Consider the following 23,988-nt stretch of genomic DNA (forward strand, 5'->3'; position numbering starts at 1 on the left):
TATCTATCTATCTATCTATCTATCTATCTATTTATCTATCTATCTATCTATCTATCTATCTATCTATCTATCTATCTATCTATCTATCTATCTATCTATCTATCTATCTATCTATCTATCTATCTATCTATCTATCTATCTAATGGAAAAATTGACTGACTTGGTGAGTTAAATATGGAAGATAACGGTTATGTCTTGTGGGACACAAAAAAAATGCGACTTCTCCAGTACCGATAGCAGAACCGTTGAGGTCAGATCTTAACGATACTTGAAGAATGTTGCCCCGGGGCTCAGTACCCATTCCTACCTACAAGGGAAAGCTGGAGGTAAAACTCCAGCAAGACAACATAAGAGAGGTGTGGTCTCGGATGAAAAAGATCACAGGTTAAACAAATTTTCTAGTAGTTGCATTTTAACTAGAAAATTTTGTTTTTTAGAAATTGGAAGTTAAAAATAAACCTTTGGCCCTGTTTGGACCGGTCCGAGAAAATTTTGTCTGAAATTAAACCGGTCCCTGGTCTGACAACGTTTGGGGACCGTTTCTGCACGTGAGTTGCTTTAAAGTAAAACTCATTTTTAGGCTTACTTGTTAGGCATTTACCTCACCCTGATGTGAACAGGGATTGGCTGCTGACTGACTTTCAGTGAGAGCACGGTGAGAATAAACAGTTGGTAGCAAAGAGAGGTGAAAATTGGGAGACACGAGTAGTCTTTATTGTGAGTGAAGAATTTGAAAAAATACCTGTTTTCTCTGCTCTTTTCCGGTTCCGGGTTACAGCGGGTTACACAAACGTGTGCGGCTCATGACGGCTATACAAATATTTTCAAGTGACTTAAAAGTTGATTTTCTCCGAAAAAAGAGAGCTGACCATAGCCCCTAAGAAAAACCAAGCAACAGGTGACTATGATGACCTTAAAAGAATGTTTGATGAGATCCAAGCTACGTTGTATCCTTTCATGGCCTGAGTTAAGGAGATCCAGGCAAAGCTAACTCCTCTCATGGAGCTAGTGGAAGAGTTCTAGCAACGAGATAACCGGGTCGACATTCTGGAGAAAAGACTGGACTATGTGGAATAACAAGCAAAGATGAATAATGTCATTCTCACTGGATAACAGATTAAACCTCAAGCAAGCTAAATGCAGATGGAGCTAGCATTACTAATGCTAATAGCGTTTGCATTCCTAGCGGTTCTTCTGAAACGGGCAGCGATGGAGTCTCCGGAATACCAAGTGGAATCATTTCTCACGTCTAAAGTGATTTCCCTAGACCTAAATACCATTGAGACCTGCCTACCGCTCCCCAGGAGAAAGGAGACGGATAAACCAGCGATCCTCATCAGGGTTGTTCATCAAAATCACAAGCTAGCTCTGATGAATCAAAGGAGGAATCTGAAGGGATCTGCTGTTTATCTAAACGACCGTCTGACCAGAAGGAATGCTGAAATCGCCATACATGCCAGGCTTCTCAGGAAGCGTAAGCAGATTGAGAACACTTGGGTTAAAGGCTGCAAGATTTACGTCAAACCACTCTGTCTACCGGATCAGTCCAAGGTTCTGGTTGTTAACACTATGAAGGACTTGGAGAAGTGTTTGATCACGGACGTTTGAGCCAACAAATGCAGTAATAAATCAAAGAGTCAAATATGATTTCAAGAAATATGTCGCCTGGGATCAGTGCTTTCTCCAAAAGTCTGAAGTGACACTGATTTTCAGCAGAGTTCTGACCTGCAGACAACTTGACCTCAACTTTCAGCGCCGCTGATAACAGCCACAGCAGGATACAGACCTTAATCTAATGTCTGCAGACATAACAGCAAAAAGAACTTAAAAACTCTGTTAAACCAAGAGGACAGCTGTTAATCAGCAGAGGAAGGAATACCATCCCTGTACAATTGACAGAATATGGGCCTTTTTTTATTTTCTTATTTTATTTTATTTTATTTTGCAGCACGACCTTGTAATAAAAACAAAAAAATTAAAAGAAAATAAAGATAAAAAGAACGCTTAATCAACTATTGAAGATGGTTTGAATGAATGATTTCTAATTATATTACTTCACTTGCTCCAAAAATTCATTCATGATTTAATAAAATATTAAATAAAATAACACAAATTACCCTGACAGCACCACAGATAAAAGTAAGATGATGTGCCTTATTTGTAAAAAGGAGTTTGTCCACCACTGAAGTGATATCTTGTGATTTCAAAGGGTCTCACCTCGTGATTTCATAGGGCTGACTTTCTTTTACAGTCCAGTTTCAGTGTACTTAAGGGGTAAGTACCAAGTAATATTCAAGTGAACATACCTAGTATTTAGTACTGAAATTACCATGTAGTTGAGTGGAAATAGGGCTGACTTTCTTTTAGAGTCCAGTTTCAGTGTACTTAAGGGGTAGTTTCTGTGGTAAATTCATGGTAAATACTATGAAACATACGAGTGCAGAATTAAATTCAAGGTACTTTATTTGTACTTACCATGTTCATACATGTGGTGAGTACCACAAAAGACACCTTTGCACAAAATGTAAATACCCAGTAAGAATATTATAAATACCCAGTATGTACCACATATGTATGAACCAAATAGTACCACATAAATACACAGTAAGTACCATGTAAGTACAGAGTAGACACAAAAAAGTATCATGTAAGTACCCAGTAAAGTCCCATAGAAAGTACCATGTAAACACACTGTAAGTACCCAGTAAATTCCATAAAAAGTACCATTTAAGTACCCTGAAAGTACCCAGTAGTTACACAATAAGTACCATGTAAATACCACTTAAGTACACTGTAAGTACTGTACTGTAAAAGAAAGCATTACCTAATATTTCATAAAGCCACTTTTAAAATTGATTGAGATCAGTATTTTGATCTTTTACTGTGTAATAAAATTTAAATAAAATAACGCTCATTAAACCAATAATTAGGTCAAATTAAAAACAGATTAATAACGACCTTTAATTAATTGATCAATTAAAAAAAACTTTTGAATAACAGCACTAGTTTTAGCCTTCAAATCCACAATAGCTGCTGTTGTAAAAAAAAAAAAAAAAAAAAACGATCAGTTTTCAGGTAAATTCTCTGTTATAAAAATTAAGATGCAACAGCATGAAATTGAGCAGATCTGCTTTTATCCTTCACGAGAATAATCTGTTTCTAGTTGTGGTTGTTCATACGCTAATGTAATAGGCAATGATTACAATGACACAAGAAATATACTGACATAAAATTTGAAGACTGCAGCCCAACCAAATCCATCTGTTTGTGCAGCTTTATTGAATTTTTTTTTTCTTTTTTGTGTGCGCATTTCCCCATAATCCAAGCACATGTTTCTGCATGTGAAAAGACCATTAATACCACAGTAAAGGCTCTTGAACATTATGACCTGGGCCTGTCCTTTTTCTCCTTGTTATTATTGGCTTAATAAATCATTACTCAGAATGAAGTACATGCCTGAGTCTATAACTCACATTAATAGGATAACTGGTTGGAGGTGAAGATGACAGAGATTGAGTTTTATCTTCCTGCTTTACAGTGACTTTGGTGATCACTCTAAAGTGCCCTCATAAGAATATTGATTTACCTGGATATAAATCCACTCATAGTCCTAAATGGCAGTTGGGCCCTCTTTTAATTTTTAAAAGAAGCAATTTTTTTCTGATTTTTTATGTCATATATACAGGAAGCACAAATTGTTGTCAAATTAAAGGGGTTTGCAGTGATGTGGTTGTAGCAGCAAACGATTAATGAACTGCAGGCTTTTAATGAATCTAACTTTAATTTTATGGTGGAATTATACATTTCAATAGCTAAAATGGGTCAGAGCAGGGTTGCTCCAAAAAAAGACAAAGGCAGCAAATAGGAAATCTATCACATTTGCAATTCACTCAGCACTTTTAATGTTCAATTCATGCTTCTATGTTGTTAACTAGTAACAACTTTTATTTTGGAAGATTTGTTGTGCTCTTTTTTCACTTTTATTTTAAGAGAATTAATTAAGACCTTAAGAGAGAAAATGCAGTTGTTATTCATTACATCCGTCCTTCAAAGAAACATCTTGTGTGTTTTGGAGTAAAGCAGCTTTTATTATTCAATGTCAGAATATCCCTATTATTCCCTAATCTTCTTAAAATTTTTTTAATTTTAATATTGGAAGTTCTACCTTTTAGGTCGCTTTAAGTCACTAGCTATGTCAAAACTGGTTTTCATAACCAAAATAAATTAGCATGAATGAAATTTATTATACTTGTGTTACATAATGAATATTAATTCTGTCCTTGGGCAAGACGCTGAACCCCTCATTGCTCCTGGTGGTTATAGGTTGGCGCCAGTGCTCAGCCAAAATCAGTATGTGATTGTGTGTGGGTGAATGGGACTGTGACTGTAAGGCACTTTGGGCCTTAGAGGAAAGATAGAAAAATGCAACACAAGTATACACCCTTTACCATTTATTAACTCAATCCTGTGCTAAAAAAAATTTCCGTTGTGATTCTCAAACTCATTAAAGACCCACTCTGTGTCACTTTAAAGCAGTGGTGTGTATTGGCAAGAGTCTCACGATACAATATGTATCACATTAGATTCCAAAACTGTATCTTAACAATTTTTCCATATTTTTTAAAGAGTATGACCTTAGAAAAAAAAAAAAGCGTTACCTGAATATTAACACACCTTTCATTTTGTAATAAAATGGTAAAACTCATTTTATTTAATAAACACAAACTGTATCTCATATACAGTCAGGACCATAAATAATTGGACAGAGAAACATTCTTTCTAATTTAGTTTCTGTACAATACCACAGTGAATTTAAAATAAAACAACTGAAGTGCAGACTTTCAGCTTTTATTCCATGGGTTGAACAAAAAGATTGCATAAAAATGTGAAAAACTAAAGCATTTTTAAACACAGTCCCTTCATTTCATGGGCTTGTAAGTAATTGGACAAATGAAATAACTGAAAACAAAATGGTCATTACTAATATTTGGTTGAAAACCCTTTGTTGGCAGTAGCCGCGGTTAAATGCGCAAAATATCTTGATTGGATCAATGGTTGGATTAGAATTCAACCGTGTACATGGGCCCAGATAAACTTTTTCCGATTAAAACGAACGTTCACATGGTCTCACTTTCAGTCGGAATAAATCATTTGGGCATGCCCAGTAGTGTTGAAAATACCAGAAGATGAAATGAGTCCCACTGTAAACAAAGTGAGTTGCCATATAAATTTATGCAGCAGCTCAGTAATAAACGAGATGATCTTCTAAATGTGCTTTTATTGATGTTATGAATATTAAAAAACGCCTGTTCGTTGATCATTTTATTTTTATCCATGCTTTTTTTTCTGGAAGAACGGAGCTGGAAGAAGCCAGGGTTAGGAGTGGGCTAACACGCGCTAACAACATAGGATGTGAACACAAAATCAATGCGGGAAATGCCACAATCTGCGTCTTGGCTGCACGTAAATATGTGGGAATAACATCAGCCTTTATTTTGTCGGGACACGAATGGAAACACAAATTCACGTGATCGTTGAATGTTTTCTAAGGACTGAGCGGCATTTCTGCTTTGAAAAGCTCACACACCGCCCCAAAGTGGGTGTGTGCAGTAGCCGAAAAAGTATGCATTATTTGCAGACTTCCTATGCGTGTTCAAAAGTCGGGAGAGTGAAACCAGGATTCGACCGTATAAAGATACACAAAGTTTTATTTCCCTAACAGAATTTCTAAAACAAATTAAAACAGATATATCTGAATTCTCAAAAGTCAAAGTCTTCAATGCACACGGATTACATGCGTCTTAGGATGCAGACAGATGAGAACAAAGGAAAAGTTCTGCAAAGAAAGTTTTTATCATGGCGGTTGGATCTCCTCCTCCCGGGCGCATGGATTCGTCGACAGCTGGGCCGCCCACTTCCTCCGGACCATATTCCATGTTCCCATCGCTTGGCACTGCCACATCCACCACAACGGCTTTCCTCTGTTCTTTATCCACCACTACAATGTCTTGTTGGCTCGACATTACCATCCTATCAGTCTGGATCTGGAAGTCCCACAGGATCTTTGCCCTCTCATTTTCTACCACCTTCGGAGGTGTTTCCCATTTTGACCTTGGGGTTTCCAGTTCATATTCTGCACACATGTTCCTGTATATTATTCCAGCCACTTGAATGTGGCGCTCCATGTTTGCTTTCCTTGCCAGCATCTTACACCCTTCAGTTATGTGCTGGATTGTTTCAGGCGCCTCTTTGCACAGCCTACACCTTGGGTCTTGTCTGGTGTGGTAGATCTGAGCCTCTATTGCTCTGGTGCTCAGGGCTTGTTCCTGGGCTGCCAGGATGGGCGCTTCGGTGCTGTCCTTGAGGCCAGCCCTTTCTAGCCAGTGGTAGGACTTCTTGATATCAGCCACTTCAGTTATGGTCCGGCGGTGCATCCCATGCAGGGGTTTGTCCTCCCATGAGGATCTGTCCTCCAGCACTGTATCCCCTGCTCTCCATTGCCTGAGACATTCACTGAGCACACTGTCAGTTGGGGCCTTGAGCTTGATGTACTCATGCATCTTGGATGTTTCATCCTGGATAGTGGCTTCTACGCTCACTAGTCCTCGGCCTCCTTCCTTGCGGCTAGCATACAGTCTGAGGGTGCTGGATTTGGGATGGAACCCTCCATGCATGGTGAGGAGCTTTCGTCTTTTAACATCTGTGGTCTGTATCTCTTCCTTTGGCCATCTTATTATTCCTGCAGGGTATCTGATAACTGGCAGTGCATAGCTGTTTATTGCCTGGTTCTTATTCTTGCCTATGTGCTGGCTTCTCAGGACTTGCCTTACTCGTTGGAGGTATTTAGCTGTTGCAGCTTTCCTTGTTGCCTGCTCCAGGTTGCCATTTGCCTGCGGAATTCCAAGGTACTTGTAACTGTCCTCGATGTCTGCTATTGTTCCTTCTGGGAGTGAGACCCCTCCTGTGTGGACTACCTTGCCTCTCTTTGTCACCATCCGGCTGCATTTCTCGAGCCCGAATGACATCCCAATGTCAGTACTGTAGATCCTGGTGGTGTGGATCAGGGAGTCAATGTCACGCTCGCTCTTAGCATATAGCTTGATGTCATCCATGTATAGGAGGTGACTGATGTTGGCCCCATTTCTGAGTCGGTATCCATAGCCAGTCTTGGTGATTATTTGGCTGAGGGGGTTCAGACCTATGCAGAACAGTAGTGGGGACAGAGCATCACCTTGGTATATCCCACATTTGATGGACACTTGTGCAAGTGGCTCGCCATTGGCTTCAAGGGTGGTTTTCCACAGCTTCATTGAGTTTCCTATAAAGGCTCTTAGAGTCCTGTTGATGTTGTACAGCTCCAAGCATTCAGTGATCCATGTGTGTGGCATTGAGTCATAGGCCTTCTTGTAATCAATCCAGGCTGTGCACAGGTTGGTGTGTCGTGACTTGCAGTCTTGAGCGACTGTTCTGTAGACCAGGAGTTGGTGTTTGGCTCCTCTGGAGTCTCTACCAATGCCCTTCTGTGTGTTACTCATGAATTGATCCATGTGCCTATTTATCTTGGTTGCAATGATGCCTGACATGAGCTTCCATGTTGTGGAGAGACAGGTTATTGATGGGACTGCACCCTTTGAGGGATCCTTCTGGATCAGGATCTTTCGCCCTTCCGTTAGTCATTCGGGGTGAGTCCCATCTCTTAGCAGCTGGTTCTTTTGTGCTGCCAGGCGCTCGTAGAGTGCGGTAAGGTTCTTTAGCCAGTAGGCATGTATCATGTCAGGGCCCGGTGCTGTCCAGTTCTTCATACCTGAGAGTCTTTCTTGGATGTCTGCCACTGTGATGGTTACTGGATTCTGTTCAGGGAGGTTGCTATGTTCTTTTCTCAGAGAGACCAGCCATATATATATATATATATATATATATGTATGTATTTATATATATATATATATATATATATATATATATATATATATATATATATATATATATATATATATATATATATATATATATATATATATATATATATATATGTATTTATATATATATATATGTAAGGGATTTCTATACCCTTATTTTCAAGATTAAAAAAACAAAACAAAAATTAACAAATTAACAAAACAAATTAAAAAACCTGTGTTGTTAAGACATAGTTTACACAAGTTGATTAGAAATCCAGCCGTACAGTTTTGAACCAGATACCAGCTCAGACAAAGAGAACAAAGACGTATGTGGGTCTATTTGTCGACAGGCGGATGAATCAGAATATAGCCGAGCAGGGAGCTTGCGTTTTTTTTTTACCTCACAAAACACTTTAAGATTATCATGAACTTTAAAATACAATATTTTCACCTTGGCTCTAATTTTTTCTATTCTTTGACAATTAATTTAAAAGGTGTTCCAGAGTTTCCTCTTCATTTTAGGATGTCTTTGGACTTGACCAAATCTGTCCTTGATGTCATTGGTACAAGAAAGACGAACATAAGCCAGGTGAATCATTCCACCAAACATTTCAAGACAATCCGGCCATTGGCCATTTAGGGTTATGACACTTGGTGTGGCTCTACTAGCTCTTACACACACAAATATTTCATTTGACAGTTTTTTCTTTTATTTTTTTTAAGACTAGTACAACTCCTATGGTGGGAGGGATTATCTCAAAGAAGAAGCTCTCTCTATCACAGATGTAGACAGTAGAGAAATTGCTATTTTGTGTTTGTAGAAAATGTTTCAAACCTTTGAGTTCATCTCATGACAAATGGGAGCAAACACAAAAGCATTATGTTTATCATTTTGTTTAGTAAAGATCAAAATATGATTGGATGATTAAAAGTTGCACCTTTGGTACAGTTTGTTGCGTCCTTTCTGTATTATTGGGAACGCTTGCTTCTCAAACTAAACTGTCACGACTGACATAACATTGTAAAAAAAAAGGACATCCGAGGTTTTGTTTTATCATAACAACAAAAATTTTTGTCATTTAATTGTAAAGTTGGGTGCTCAACAACAGCCTGGTGGGTTTGGAATGGATGCATCTATTGTATTACCTGCAGCTGACCTGTTTCTCTGCCCCATTTGGTACATCACGCATTATCTGGACCAAATAAAAAAGAAGGAAACCAGCACTTTGTGTCATAACAAACCCGCTGTCTTGCTTTGTGATTGAAGGGTAACCGTTCTTTATGCACAATCTGGGCTATTTATCAGGCTCGCCCCTCAGCCTTGAAGTGATAAACACGAGGAAACGTGCACTTGCCAAGCGCCAAGTTCTGACTAAATCAGCAATGGAGGCAAGAAAGAGTAGATGTGTCTTCACTGACCAGTATCCCCTCTGGGAAGATGAGCAGACTGTGATACCTGCAAATGTCAGCCACCGGCCCCTGCTGAGTCTGCGGAGATAGTTTTGCACGGTGTAGAATTAATCACAGCAACACTATCTGTCTCTTCTTCCACTCTTGGGCGAAGGAAAAGAAAAGGAGGCGCCAAAATAAAAAAAGGTTTATAGGGAGAGCTTTAAACCATTTCAGGTTCTTTTCATATCAGGTTCTTATTGTTGCAGTAAAAGTGAGCCTCCCTACACTGTACATACAATTATAAAAGATTGGAGATCTATTTGTGAATAAGATAAACTCACACTACCATAATCACTGAGCTTTGAAAACGATGTGCCTTGTAGGGAAAAAAATCAAACTTTTATCAACATTCTTTTCAGCTTTTTTCATTTGTGGAGGCTTTTCAAAATGTTTCCTGCAAGGATACACAAAGATGTTTGTACTGGTTACCGAATTTCACATCTGATGCTGCAAACGGTTCAATCTGCAAATGGAATTGTCTGTAGTGGGTGTGCTGCTTCCATCCGTGCCTCCCTCATTCTATCGAACTGCCACATCAGAAATGTGACTGCAAAATCTCTCACTGTCTTCTTCAAATCTTTTCTTTTTTAAATGTGTCATATTTCCAGGGGTGGCGCTACATTGGAAAAGGGGGAGGAAGCTGCCCCTAAATTTTTTGTCAATATTAGTACCATTATTGATAAAGGTTAAGAAATAATCAGTACAAGGTTCTTTAAGCACAAAAGTTGACATTTTTAATTCAATTTTGAGGCCCTCAAATTATTTGCTTCGGCCCTGTATTGTAACTATGTAGCCCCTGTGTAGGGCCCTGTCCCAGTACCCAGCCCAGATAAAATACAGGGTTTTGTCTTGAAGGGCATCTGGCGTAAAGATTTCTGCCAAACCACCTGTGTGAATCAGTGAAAGCTGATTAGGTGTGGCGATCCCTGAAGAAATATATTGAAAGGTGAACAACAACCTGTATTGTCTTACTCGACCCATCTGGGCTGTCGGCACCTTGGGCTTAGTCAAAATGTCCCAGCATTTCCATGATATGGCAAGAGCAGTGACGTGCGGTGAGGTTGATGGCTGGTGAGGTACTGACTCCTCTGGAGTCAGATTTAAAATTGCATAAACTGAATATTTCACCATTCATCAAACGGCAGCTAACAGCTTATAAAATACACACAAGAAAATATTTGTCCTATAGAGAATTTTTCTTTTATAGACATGGAAAGAACACTCTTCTTGTGTAAAAATTATTCATATATACTGTAACCAAATTGAAGTATTCAGATGTGTTCAGCACACATTTGACCCTGAGTAACTATTTCTGGTATTTTTTCAACTTCAAATTGTGGTGCTTCAATCAGTGTTATCAAATGCTGTCTGTGAAAATGATCATAAAAATAAAATAAATTATTTTAGTCTCTTCCTCTCAACGGAGAAGATGTCCTCGGTCTGTTCTGTTTCTACGGCACCAGTGTAGCTACAAAGAACCTGTCAGCTCACGTTTGCCCCCTGCTGGTGAGGCTTGCCTCCCTTATAGCCTTTTCTGCGGGCCTACAGCAGTGTTTTTTCAGCGCACGTCTCTGTTAACATTGAGCCCTGCCGTCAGACATAAGGCACAGCGCTTGAGGGCCTCACCCGGAGTTTCCACTCTGTCTGTGATCACGCAACACTCAAACTCGGCGATTTTAACCTCAGAAACTGTGGAAAACGTGTTGAGTTGACTGAAAATGTATATTTAACACAGATCAGTGGAAAATAATATTTACTTAATTTACCATTTTCTATTTTATCGTGATTATGACAGGTGAGGCTCAGCCTCACCTGACCGCACGTCACTGGCCAAGATGACAGTCTTACTTTTGGAAAAGTCATGTTTTAAGAAAATTGCTAAATATCACAAATTATAAGTACTGACAATTAAATTACTTTGTTGAATCTGAAGAATTCAGAGTTTCACTCAGTCAGTTTTTTTGTTCTGTTTGCTGCACAACAGTTTGAGTTGGGTAAAAGAATCATTCTCGTTTGCCCTTCCAAAGTCCACCCCCCACAATATAAAATGTTCTAGCTCCACCACTGGATATTTCTTATAAAAATGTGGAAAAAGATCTTTCTTCTTTGTTGCTGTAATAATTCAAAATAACCTTTACAAAACTGTATTACCATGTTCAAATAATTGACTTCAAAGCCTGGAAATCCTATGAACGCTTACACCAAGTCATCAGTTTTTATGCCACATTAGTTTGCTGGTGAAAAAAAGAAAAAGATTGGCTTGTAACTGTAGTATGAATGAAAAGGTCAATAGATTTCTGATGCAAATGCCTTCTCATGAGCTTCAAATCAGTTTTTTGTAGGTCATTAGATCTGTACTTTCAATGGCCTTTTTTCAGGGGCAGTGTGCACCACCAGCCCAGGATCTTCTCAAAGCCTAAGTGCCTTGAATGCATCTCCTCAACAGAAAAGTGGAGCACAGTACTATTTTAGAAACAAGACTTAAAAAAAATAGAAGCTTAAAAAGAATTCTGCTTCTACTCCTTCTGCAAGTCAGTTATCTGTAGGATAAGTGGTTTGGAGAATGGATGTCATGAGAGGTCAACATCTCCCAGCCTTTTAACCGAGCAAATTTGCAAGGTTATAAACCCTGTCAGACCCCAGGAGTTTTAAGGTTGCTAGTTCTATTGAAATAAAGGTTTAGTCCAAGATTTTCTAAAAGAAAATGTAGTTTGCATGAACTTCTACATTTTGTTTTCCTTCACAAATGAGAAAAAAACAAACTTTTTAGGACTAACAGTGAAGGATGGCTTTTGTGCAAAGTGCATTTACTTAAACTTTAAATTTTTAATGTTTGTAGGCAGTACTTGAAAAAAAAATATTTGCATGGTACAATGCACTCTTACTAAATGTCTTGGTTGCTTCATGCCTCTGTCAGGCTGATTCAATTCTCAGATAACAGATACAAAGTGATAAAAGTGTTTTCACAACACAATAGTCCCATAGACACAGGTTGATTCATTGGTGTGGTTTGCTTCTGAACACACAACACTCCATAGTGGACAAAGCGCCTGAAAAAGTCCCCAGTGAAATGAGACCTGATCAGGAAGGAAAAAAGTTCAAAAATTACCTTTAATGCGTTTGCATTCTCAAAATGATGTCTTTTGATGTAAATACGTTTACCTAAGCAAATAAAATGTGCACGTTCGTGAGAAAAAAAATCACTTTGCACTTGAATGAAGATTTATAACAGTATAAAGGTTTTGCTCACTTGGAAAACAAGATATTTGTCTTCAGAAATGGGTTTGCAGGTTTTCACAGCAGCAAATACGCAAGCACACGTGTTTTGTTTTGTTTTTAAGTCTTGCAAGTGCTCTCACAGATCTAGGCACATAAATTCAAGTTACATTTGCAGACTTTTGACACACCTGCATTGAACCAATCAGCATCTCTCTCCTGTCAGCAGCAAACCAGTAAACTGCTTCCTCCTTGCCATTCAAGCTACAGACACAACGGGGATATGATGCCCTCTCTACACACCGGAGCTTGAACACACTTTTATCATACAGTGTTTACACCGGAAAAGCATGGAGGGGCTGCTTCTTCTAATATTTTTTTCTGTTAACAAGCGCATGTCCGCCACCTACAGCTGGAAGAGAAATGTCAAAGTGGTGCAAATCTCATGAGTCTTGCTCCAGGCTTCTTCTCTCACAGCTCCATGAAAGACTTGGTTTCATATAAATCCGGCTGGACACAAACTATGATGAATTTCTCCTTCATGATAGGCTTAGGCGATACTGGGATGCTTAAGTTGGGTATCGATACAAGTAAATACTGTTGATATCAATGCCGATACTTTTTTTCATTAATTAAGTGTATAATAAAACACAGGACAGATACTTTTGGCAAATAAAATTGTTACCGTAATTTCCAGACTATGAGCAGCTACTTTTGTCATACGATTTCGGCCCTGCGGTTTATTCAATGATGCGGCTAATTTATGGATTTATTTGACGGATGCACTCGTGCAGTCTCGGAGCGGAGGCTGAATGCATGATCCAACTTCCAGAAACAAGCCTATTAGATTTAGACACACCTGCAACCAGCCACACAGCATGTAGCTCACTTCAGCTATGAGACACTTTAGTCATGGTGCAACAAAAAGAAACACCCATGCCCAGCCGCATCCCACAATACTTTGATGCCATTCGACCCAACGTGCATGTGACCACCACTACAATATATTTCAAGTTAAAAGCATTAAAAGCACTGTCAAAAAATCCACCATCACCAAAGGGTTTGGAAAAGCCGGTCTGCTGCGTGACGGAGAGGACAGCGCAAGCTCAGGAGTGAATTGACCTCTGAGTCAGAGTGACACTAGCCCATTTAGCAGCTCCGGAATATACGAGATGATCTTTTAAACATGCTTTTATTATTGTTATGGTTATTATGAAGCGCCTGTTCGCTTTTTATTATGGCCCGCAGCAGTCATAGACTGCAAGGACCATATTGTAACTGGTACGAGGGTCGAACACTCAAAAAGGTCCAAAACGTCAAAAAAACGCGTCAAAACGCCAAAAAATGGGGTCAAAAGTCGGCCAAAGCACACAACGACACGACAATTGTGTAACGCAACAAAAATACACACACACACGCACAACACCAACGCAAAAACGTAAAAATTGTAGTCGCAAAAATGACGACAAAAGCACAAAAAAGCCCCAAAAAGCCCTCAAAAGACAGGTATAAAGCCCAAAAGACATGCCCAGCCTATAGTAAAAGACAGGCCGCATTGAAATACATAGGCCACCTGACTGCAAAAACTTCTATATTGTTTCTGCTTCGTTTCATTATTATTATGGCCCGCAGCAGTCATAGACTGCAAGGACCATATTGTAACTGGTACGAGGGTCGAACACTCAAAAAGTCCAAAACGTCAAAAAAACGCGTCAAAACGCCAAAAAATTGGGTCAAAGGTCGCCCAAAGCACACAACGACACGACAATTGTGTAACGCAACAAAAATACACACACACACGCACAACACCAACGCAAAAACGTAAAAATTGTAGTCGCAAAAATGACGTCAAAAACACAAAAAAGCCCCAAAAAGCCCCCAAAAGACAGGTTTAAAGCCAAAAAGACATGCCCAGCCTATAGTAAAAGACAGGCCGCATTGAAATACATAGGAAATCCTAACCGCAAAAACTTCTATATTGTTTCTGCTTCGTTTCATTATTATTATTATTATGGCCCGCAGCACTCACAGAGTGCAAGGACCATATTGTAACTGCTACGAGGGTCGAACACTCAAAAAGGTCCAAAACGTCAAAAAAACGCGTTAAAACGCCAAAAAATGGGGTCAAAAGTCGCCCAAAGCACACAACGACACGACAATTGTGTAACGCAACAAAAATAGACACACACACGCACAACACCAACGCAAAAACGACAAAATTGTAGTCGCAAAAATGACGACAAAAACACGAAAAAGCCAAAAAAAGCCCCAAAAAGCCCTCAAAGAACGGGTTTAAAGCCAAAAAGACATGCCCACCCTATAGTAAAAGACAGGCCGCATTGAAATACATAGGCCACCTGACTGCAAAAACTTCTATATTGTTTTTCGAATGTTTATTATTATTATTCTTGTTTCTAACGGATCCGTTGAGCTCAAATTTGACCCCCGCCACATACCCGAAAACTCACCAAAATTGGCACACACCTGGGATAAATTGAAAATGAATTTTCGGCAAAGAGAACGTCACCCCCCCGAAGTCGATGACATCACAGCGAGCGTTCCCGTAAAAAAAATGAATGGGCCGAAAATCGCTTATGGGGCCAAAAAAAATTTTTTTGAAATACAGTTACGAAACCCAAACACTTGTGTTGGAGATATCCCAAAGAAGTTCTGAAATTATTATGGGATGGCCACACGACTTACGGCTTGGCGGCCATTTTGTGGCAAACTCAGAGAAATGGCGATTTTCGTGTTTTTTCACAATATGGGAAAACGACACTTTTGTTCAAGCGATTTTCACGAAATTGCACACACATGCCACAAACACGATTCTACAACTACCAAAGAAGTTTTGTTGACCTTTGACCTTGGCAAGGGGCGGCCATCTTGGATTTTCAAAAAAAAGCACCTTTAGTAATGGATACCATCGAAAACTCGTCCTAGGGATTTTTATCGATCTTTTTGAAACTTCTCGGGCATCAATGGCTAGCTACTGTGGACAAAATGTTGGAATTAGAAGTTGTAGATTTTGAACGGCGTGCGCGTGGCGAATTCGCAACCGTCGCTATTTTAGCTAGCTCGCACATATTTTATCGGAATAGCCTGAAACTGAAATATGCGATACCCTGGCCCACACTGAACAAAACAATGTCACATACGACAAAATCGGTAAAGGAATGTGGCCGTGGTAAACAAAAAACGGTCGCAAAAAAAAGTGCTGACTCGGCAAAAAAATTTTTTTTTTGGATTTTATTTTTAAGAATCGGCTAACGAAACCCAGATAACTTTGTCGGGTATATCCACAGAAAGTTTTGAAATCATTACGTGATGGCGACACGACCTACGGTTTGGCGGCCATTTTGTGCCAAAATCTGCCATTTTGAGTTTTTCGCGTTTTTACACAATATAGAAAAATGAACTTTTTTTCGAGCGATTTTTACGAAATTTGACGCGCATGTCCCTAGCGTAAGTCTACAATCACCTCTGGAGTTTCATCAACCTTTGACCTCGGGAAAAGGCGGCCATCTTGAATTTTCTATAAAAAACACCTTTACCACCAGATTCAAACGTAAACTTGTCGTTGGAATTTTCATCGATCATCTCGAAACTTTTTGGGCATCAATGGCAAGCTACTGTGGAAAAAATGTTGGAATTAGAAGTTGTAGATTTTGAACGGTGTGCGCGTGGCAAGCTAGCAAAGTGGCGCACTGTTATAACTACCATGCATTTCAATACAATACAGTGAAAATTGAATGCATGCAATAATGCCTGAAACAGAATACATTGAAAAACACTGGATATGGACATATAAGGAATGTGGGCGTGGTTAGCATAAAACCACTGTTGCTAAGGACAACAAAAAGTTTACTTTTACCGATTCGTCCGAAACTGACGTCAATCTGTTCGTCCTTCCGAGGGGACCAAAACATAAAATGGTTGCTATAGAGATAAAATCAACAGAAAAGCCGCCATTTTGGAAAAAGTGGGTTTTTTATCAACTTATGACATATAGCTCTCACCAATGGAGGAATGTGTTTTTCTGAGTCAGTTGATGATGCTGATCGCTATGCTAGCACTTTTAGCTATGTTAGCATAGCTAACATAGTGAGCATAATTAGCATTTTAGGTAATGTGTTTTTCTGAGTCAATTGATGATGCTGATCGCAATGCTAGCACTTTTAGCCACATTAGCATAGTTAGCATAGTTAGCATAATTAGCATTTTGAGCAATTTTGACTACCCTTTATCAACGTGGGCGGTGAGGACGGTGGTGCGTAGAGTTGGGCGTGGAAGGCGGGTTGCGTCTGCGGGCCATACAACGCCGCTTGCGGCTTTAATTATTATTATTATTACGTTTCTTCTTTCTTACTGCGTCTTTGAGCTCAAATTTGACCCCCGCCACATACTCGAAAACTCACCAAAATTGGCACACACCTAGGATAAATTCAAAATGAATTTTCGGCGAAGTGAACGCCCCCCCCCCCCAAACCCGATGACCTCACAGTCGGCAAAACCGTAAAAAAAATGAATGGTGCCGAAATCTCAAATGGAGCCAATTTTTTTTTTTTCAAGATACAGTTACGAAACCAAAACACGGGTGTTGGAGATATCCTAAAGAAGTTTTGAAATCATTATGGGATGGCCACACGACCTACGGCTTGGCGGCCATTTTGTGGCAAACTCAGAGAAATGGCGATTTTCATGTTTTTTGACAATATAGGAAAACGAAACTATTGTTAAAGGGATTTTCACGAAATTGCATACACGTGCCACTAACACGATTCTACAACTGCCAAAGAAGTTTCGTTGACCTTTGACCTTGGGAACGGGCAGCCATCTTGAATTTTCAAAAAAAGCACCTTTAGTAACGGATACAAACGAAAACTCGTCCTAGGGATTTTTTTCGATCTTTTTGAAACTTCTTGGGCATCAATGGCAAGCTACTGTGGACAAAATGTTGGAATTAGAAGTTGTAGAATTTGAAACGCGTGCGCGTGGCAAATTCGCAACCGTCGCCATTTTAGCTAGCTCGCACATATTTTATCGGAATAGCCTGAAACTGAAATATGCGATACCCTGGCCCACACTGAACGAAACTATGTCACATACGACAAAATCCATAAAGGAATGTGGCCGTGGTAAACAAAAAACGATCGCAAAAAAAAGTGCTGACTCGGCAAAAAAAAATTTTTTCGGATTTTATTTTTAAGAATCGGCTAACGAAACCCAGATAACTTTGTCGGGTATATCCAAAGAAAGTTTTGAAATCATTACGTGATGGCGACACGACCTACGGTTTGGCGGCCATTTTGTGCCAAAATCTGCCATTTTGAGTTTTTCGCGATTTTACACAATATGGAAAAATGAACTTTTTTTCGAGCGATTTTCACGAAATTTGACACGCATGTCCCTAGCGTAAGTTTACATTCACCTCTGGAGTTTCGTCGACCTTTGACCTCGGGAAAAGGCGGCCATCTTGAATTTTCTATAAAAAACACCTTTACCACCGGATTCAAACGTAAACTTGTCGTTGGAATTTTCATCAATCGTCTCAAAATTTTTTGGGCATCAATGGCAAGCTACTGTGGAAAAAATGTTGGAATTAGAAGTTGTAGATTCTGAACGGCGTGCGCGTGGCAAGCTAGCAAAGTGGCGCAGTGTTATAACTCCCATGCATTTCAATACAATACAGTGAAAATTGAATGCATGCATTAATGCCTGAAACAGAATACATTGAAAAACACTGGATATGGACATATAAGGAATGTGGGCGTGGTTAGCATAAAACCCCTGTTGCTAAGGACAACAAAAAGTTTACTTTTACCGATTTGTCCGAAACTGACGTCAATCTGTTCGTCCTCCCGAGGGGACCAAAACATAAAATGGTTGCTATGGAGATAAAATCAACAGAAAAGCCGCCATTTTGGAAAAAGTGGGTTTTTTATCAACTTATGACATATAGCTCTCACCCATGGAGGAATGTGTTTTTCTGAGTCAGTTGATGATGCAGATCGCTATGCTAGCAATTTTAGCTATGTTAGCATTTCCAGGATAGTTAGCATAATTAGCATTTTAGGTAATGTGTTTTTCTGAGTCAGTTGATGATGCAGATCGCTATGCTAGCAATTTTAGCTATGTTAGCATTTCCAGGATAGTTAGCATAATTAGCATTTTAGGTAATGTGTTTTTCTGAGTCAGTTGATGATGCTGATCTCTATGCTAGCACTTTTAGCTATGTAAGCATAACTAGCATAGTTAGCATAATTAGCATTTTTTGTAATCTGTTTTTCTGAGTCAGTTGATGATGCTGATCGCAATGCCAGCACTTTTAGCTATGTTAGCATAACTAGCATAGTTAGCATAATTAGCATTTTAGGTAATGTGTTTTTCTGAGTCAGTTGATGATGCTGATCGCTATGCTAGCACTTTTAGCCACATTAGCATAGCTAGCATAGTTAGCATAATTAGCATTTTTGGAAATGTGTTTTTCTGAGTCAGTTAATGATGCTGATCGCTATGCTAGCACTTTTACCTATGTTAGCATAACTAGCATAGTTAGCATAATTAGCATTTTAGGTAATGTGTTTTTCTGAGTCAGTTGATGATGCTGAACGCTATGCTAGCACTTTTACCTATGTTAGCATAACTAGCATAGTTAGCATAATTAGCATTTTAGGTAATGTGTTTTTCTTAGTCAGTTGATGATGCTGATCGCAATGCTAGCACTTTTAGCCACATTAGCATAGCTAGCATAGTTAGCATAATTAGCATTTTAGGAAATGTGTTTTTCTGAGTCAGTTAATGATGCTGATCCCTATGCTAGCACTTTTAGCCACATTAGCATAGCTAGCATAGTTAGCATAATTAGCAAATGCCGTTTTGACTAGCCTTTATCAAAACTGGGCAGTGAGGGCGGTGAGGGAGGCGGTGGTGCTTAGAGTTGGGCGTGGAAGGCGGGTTGCGTCTGCGGGCCATACAACGCCGCTTGCGGCTTTAATTATTATGGCCCGCAGCAGTCATAGACTGCAAGGACCATATTGTAACTGGTACGAGGGTCGAACACTCAAAAAGGTCCAAAACGTCAAAAAAACGAGTCAAAACGCCAAGAAATGGGGTCAAAAGTCGCCCAAAGCACAAAACGACACGACAATTGTGTAACGCAACAAAAATACACACACACACGCTCAACACCAACGCACAAACGTCAAAATTGTAGTCGCAAAAATGACGACAAAAACCCAAAAAAGCCCCAAAAAGCCCTCAAAAGACGGGTTTAAAGCCAAAAAGACATGCCCAGCCTATAGTAAAAGACAGGCCGCATTGAAATACATAGGCCACCTGACTGCAAAAACTTCTATATTGTTTCTGCTTCGTTTCATTATTATTATTATTCTTCTTGCACACTAACGGCGTCTTTGAGCTTAATTTTGACCCCCGCCACATACCCGAAAACTCACCAAAATTGGCACACACCTGGGATAAATTGAAAATGAATTTTCGGCAAAGAGAACGCCACCCCCCCGAAGTCGATGACATCACGGCGAGCGATCCCGTAAAAAAAATGAATGGGCCGAAAATCGCTTATGGGGCCAAAAAAAAATATTTTGAAATACAGTTACGAAACCAAAACACGCGTGTTGGAGATATCCCAAAGAAGTTATGAAATCATTATGGGATGGCCACACGACCTACGGCTTGGCGGCCATTTTGTGGCGAACTCAGAGAAATGGCGATTTTCGTGTTTTTTGACAATATGGGAAAACTACACTTTTGTTCAAGCGATTTTCACGAAATTTCATACACATGCCACAAACACGATTCTACAACTACCAAAGAAGTTTTGTTGACCTTTGACCTTGGGAAGGGGCGGCCATCTTGAATTTTCATAAAAAAGCACCTTTATTGACGGATACAAACGAAAACTCGTCCTAGGGATTTTTATCGATCTTTTTGAAACTTCTCGGGCATCAATGCCAAGCTACTGTGGACAAAATGTTGGAATTAGAAGTTGTAGAATTTGAAACGCGTGCGCGTGGCGAATTCGCAACCGTCGCCATTTTAGCTAGCTCGCACATATTTTATCGGAATAGCCTGAAACTGAAATATGCGATACCCTGGCCCACACTGAACAAAACGATGTCACGCACGACAAAATCGATAAAGGAATGTGGCCGTGGTAAACAAAAAACCGTCGCAAAAAAAAGTGCTGACTCGGCTAAAAAAAAAATTTTCGGATTTTATTTTTAAGAATCGGCTAACGAAACTCAGATAACTTTGTCGGGTATATCCAAAGAAAGTTTTGAAATCATTACGTGATGGCGACACGACCTACGGTTTGGCGGCCATTTTGTGCCAAAATCTACCATTTTGCGTTTTTCGCGTTTTTACACAATATGGAAAAATGAACTTTTTTTCGAGCGATTTTGACGAAATTTGACTCGCATGTCCCTAGCGTAAGTGTATAATCACCTCTGGAGTTTCGTCGACCTTTGACCTCGGGAAAAGGCGGCCATCTTGAATTTTCTATAAAAAACACCTTTACCACCGGATTCAAACGTAAACTTGTCGTTGGAATTTTCATCGATCGTCTCGAAACTTTTTGGGCATCAACGGCAAGCTCCTGTGGAAAAAATTTTGGAATTAGAAGTTGTAGATTTTAAACGGCGTGCGCGTGGCGAGCTAGCAAAGTGGCGCACTGTTATAACTCCCATGCATTTCAATACAATACAGTGAAAATTGAATGCATGCATTCATGCCTGAAACAGATTACATTGAAAAACACTGGATATGGACATATAAGGAATGTGGGCGTGGTTAGCATAAAACCACTGTTGCTAAGGACGACAAAAAGTTTACTTTTACCGATTTGTCCGAAACTGAAGTCAATCTGTTCGTCCTTCCGAGGGGACCAAAACATAAAATGGTTGCTATGGAGATAAAATCAACAGAAAAGCCGCCATTTTGGAAAAAGTGGGTTTTTTAGCAACTTATGACATATAACTCTTACCAATGGAGGAATGTGTTTTTCTGAGTCAGTTGATGATGCTGATCGCTATGCTAGCACTTTTAGCTATGTTAGCATAACTAGCATAGTTAGCATAATTAGCATTTTAGGTAATGTGTTTTTCTGAGTCAGTTGATGATGCTGATCGCTATGCTAGCACTTTCAGCCACATTAGCATAGTTAGCATAGTTAGCATAATTAGCATTTTAGGTAATGTATTTTTCTGAGTCAGTTGATGATGCTGATCGCTATGCTAGCACTTTTAGCCACATTAGCATAGTTAGCATAGTTAGCATAATTAGCATTTTAGGTAATGTATTTTTCTGAGTCAGTTGATGATGCTGATCGCTATGCTAGCACTTTTAGCCACATTAGCATAGCTAGCGTAGTTAGCATAATTAGCATTTTAGGTAATGTGTTTTTCTGAGTCAGTTGATGATGCTGATCGCTATGCTAGCATTTTTAGCCACATTAGCATAGCTAGCATAGTTAGCATAATTAGCATTTTAGGTAATGTGTTTTTCTGAGTCAGTTGATGATGCTGATCGCTATGCTAGCACTTTTAGCCACATTAGCATAGTTAGCATAGTTAGCATAATTAGCATTTTAGGTAATGTATTTTTCTGAGTCAGTTGATGATGCTGATCGCTATGCTAGCACTTTTAGCCACATTAGCATAGCTAGCATAGTTAGCATAATTAGCATTTTAGGTAATGTGTTTTTCTGAGTCAGTTGATGATGCTGATCGCTATGCTAGCACTTTTAGCCACATTAGCATAGCTAGCATAGTTAGCATAATTAGCATTTTAGGTAATGTGTTTTTCTGAGTCAGTTGATGATGCTGATCGCTATGCTAGCACTTTTAGCCACATTAGCATAGCTAGCATAGTTAGCATAATTAGCATTTTAGGTAATGTGTTTTTCTGAGTCAGTTGATGAAGTTGATCGCTATGCTAGCACTTTTAGCCACATTAGCATAGTTAGCATTGTTAGCATAATTAGCAAATCCAGCCTTGACTAGCTTTTAATTTGCAGGGCTGTTAGGGCGGTGAGTTCAGCGGTGGTGCGTAGAGTTGGGCGTGGAAGGCGGGTTGCGTCTGCGGGCCATACAACGCCGCTTGCGGCTTTAATTATTATTCTCGTTTCTAACGGCGTCTTTGAGCTCAAATTTGACCCCCGCCACATACCCGAAAACTCACCAAAATTGGCACACACCTGGGATAAATTGAAAATGAATTTTCGGCAAAGAGAACGTCACCCCCCCCACGACGATGACATCACGGCGAGCGTTCCCGTAAAAAAAATGAATGGGCCGAAAATCGCTTATGGGGCCAAAAAAAAATATTTTGTAATACAGTTAAAAAACCAAAACACGCGTGTTGGAGATATCCCAAAGAAGTTATGAAATCATTATGGGATGGCCACACGACCTACGGCTTGGCGGCCATTTTGTGGCGAACTCAGAGAAATGGCGATTTTCGTGTTTTTTCACAATATGGGAAAACGACACTTTTGTTCAAGCGATTTTCACGAAATTGCACACACATGCCACAAACACGATTCTACAACTACCAAAGAAGTTTTGTTGACCTTTGACCTTGGGAAGGGGCGGCCATCTTGAATTTTCATAAAAAAGCACCTTTAGTAAGGTATTCAAACGAAAACTCGTCCTAGGAATTTTCATCGATCTTTTTGAAACTTCTTGGGCATCAATGGCAATCAATTGTGGACAAAATGTTGGAATTAGAAGTTGTAGATTTTGAAACACGTGCGCGTGGCGAATTCGCAACCGTCGCCATTTTAGCTAGCTTGCACATATTTTATCGGAATGTCGTGAAAATGAAATATACGATTCCCTGGCCCACACTGAACAAAACGATGTCAGATACGACAAAATTGATAAAGGAATGTGGCCGTGGTAAACAAAAAACGATCACAAAAAAAAGTGCTGACTCGGCTAAAAAAAAAAAATTCGGATTTTTTTTTTATGAATCGGCTAGCGAAACCCAGATAACTTTGTCGGGTATATCCAAACAAAGTTTTGAAATCATTACGTGATGGCGACACGACCTACGGTTTGGCGGCCATTTTGTGCCAAAATCGGCCATTTTGAGTTTTTCGCGTTTTTACACAATATGGAAAAAGGAACTTTTTTTTGAGCGATTTTCACGAAATTTGACTCGCATGTCCGTAGCATAAGTCTACAATTACCTCTGGAGTTTCGTCGACCTTTGACCTCGGGAAAAGGCGGCCATCTTGAATTTTCTATAAAAAACACCTTTGCCACTGGATTCAAACGTAAACTTGTCGTTGGAATTTTTATTGATCGTCTGGAAACTTTTTGGGCATTAATGGCAAGCTACTGTGGAAAAAATGTTGGAATTAGAAGTTGTAGATTTTGAACGGCGTGCGCGTGGC

This window comes from Oryzias latipes, chromosome 21 (assembly GCF_053564925.1).
Source record: "Oryzias latipes strain Hd-rR chromosome 21, Olatipes_Hd-rR_3.1".
NCBI classification, from domain to species: Eukaryota; Metazoa; Chordata; class Actinopteri; order Beloniformes; family Adrianichthyidae; genus Oryzias; species Oryzias latipes.